The following is a 2,344-nucleotide window of genomic DNA, read 5'->3' as shown; positions in this document are numbered from 1 at the left end:
TAAAAAAAAAAAATTAGCTGGGCATGGTGGCACATGCCTGTAATACCAGCTACTCAGGAAGGGCTGAGGCAGAACTGCTTGAACCCAGGAGGCAGAGGTTGCGGTAAGCCGAGATCGCGTCATTGCACTCCAGCCTGGGTAACAAGAGCGAAACTCCGTCTCAACAAATAAAAAAATAAAATAAAAGGCTGGGCTCAGTGGCTCACACCTGTAATCCCAGCATTTTTGGAGGCCGAGGCGGGTGGATCATGAGATCAGGACTTCAAGACCAGACTAGTCAACATGGTGAAACCCCGTCTCCACTAAAAAATACAAAAATTAGCTGGGCATGGTGGCTCGTGCCATAGTGGCTCGTGCCTGTAATCCCACCTACTTGGGAAGCTGAGGTAGGAGAATTGCTCGAACCGGGACCGGGGGAGGCGGAGGTTGGTGAACCAAGATCACACCACTGCACTCCAGCCTGGGCTACAGAGCAAGACTCCATCTCAAAACAAAAAACAAAAATTGTTTTTCTAAAATGGGTATGAGTATCCGCACCAGTTACATGGCATCTCCCAACACTTCTCATTGGTTTCTCATTCACCCCTTTCTTCATTCCTCATTCTTTTGGGGCTGCTCCCAGCCACTCTGCCTCCTGCATTCCTTTCTCCCCAGGCTGTTACAGACCAGGACCAAAGGAATCTGCATTTTATAAGTCTGCATTGAAAAGCAAATGAGGCTACCCACTTTTTTAAAAACAGATTTTCAATCATGACTGATCGCCTATTACCAGGTCATCACCTGTTTTTTGCACAGCCTGAGATATAAAAATCATTTTTACATTTTTAAATGCTTGCAAAAAATTTGATAATTATTCTATGATACATGACAATTATATAAAATTCACATTTTAGTGTCCATACGTTTTTTTTTTCTTTTTTTTTTTTTTTTTTTTTTTTTTTTTGAGACATAGTTTTGCTCTTTTTGCCCAGGCTGGAGTGCAATAGCGTAATTTCGGCTTCCTGCAACCTCCACCTCCCAGGTTCAAGCGATTCTCCTGCCTCAGCCTCCTGAGTAGGTAGGTGGGAGTACAGGTACGCGCCACCACACCTGGCTAATTTGTATTTTTAGTAGAGATGGGGTTTCTTCATGTTGTCAGGCTGGTCTTGAACTCCCGACCTCAGGTGATCCACCCACCTCAGCCTCCCAAAATGCTGGGATTACAGGCATGAGCCACTGCACCTGGCCCATAAAAGAAATTTCACTGGAACACAGCCATGATCATTCATTGTCTATGGGTGCTTTCTAAATACAACTGCAGAGTGGTATCATTGTATACCTTAAAAATTGCTTCTCTAGCCCTTTACAGAAAGTATGCCAACCCTGATCTAGAATACCCCATTAAAATTGACCATGGACAGCTCTTGGTTGAGGTACAGCAAAGTGATTTACAGACCCTGCTATATTACACTTCCAAACTTTGCAGAATACATATTACCACAATTTTTAAAATGAGAAAACTGAGGATGACATAAAACTTTGCTAGGAGTCTGGAATTAAACATGGTCTGCCTGACTTGGAAACTATTTTTTTTCCAGTGCACAACACCTGCCCTGCTTAAATCTCTGAGGGGTACTGCATTCTGAATTATATAAGCAGTATCCATCCATTGGTCCTAATTTTCTCCCTTCAGTCCATTATACAGTATATCTAGACTATAATTTTGTTCTGTCTGAGTCTTTATTCTCTGGGCTTGATGCTGATTCTTTCAGAAGTTTATACATGACAAAATTTTAGGTTCTTTTGCCATCCAGATCACTCCTCTGAATATATTCATTTGTTGATAATGCTCTTCAAGTTTTGCACTGAAGACAGAACATGATACGGGGTAGGAAAAAACACTGTTGGTCAAAGGGTACACGCTTTCTGTTACAAGATGAACAAGTTCTGAGTATGTAAGATGGAACATGGGAAGGGATGTGTTCATTGACTGCGGCAATCATTACACAAATGTATATGCATTTCCAATCATGTTGTATACTTTGAAGAAAATTTAAATGACAGGAACAACAAACACATCCTTAACACTCAATAATTTTATCCCAGATTATGCTGAGTTTATGTCTCAGGGGGAACACCAAAATCCATGAAACTGCTCTCATTTTCTGTCCCCTAAATGTCACTTTAACATAGGAAATGTCCATTTTGGGGTTATTCACATTCAAACATTAAAATTTAAATATCAAGGTGATGGAAGCATATCCTAATCTCTTAACTAACAAGACTACCAGGAACATTTTGAATGTCCCAGTCACTCTAGGAGTCCCAATTCTCTTAAGGTAAGAACTTCAGGATTTAAACAAAC

Source organism: Saimiri boliviensis, chromosome 19, assembly GCF_048565385.1.
Source record: "Saimiri boliviensis isolate mSaiBol1 chromosome 19, mSaiBol1.pri, whole genome shotgun sequence".
Taxonomy (NCBI): Eukaryota; Metazoa; Chordata; class Mammalia; order Primates; family Cebidae; genus Saimiri; species Saimiri boliviensis.
The sequence above is the reverse complement of the archived record's forward strand: the minus strand, read 5'-3'. Positions refer to the sequence as shown.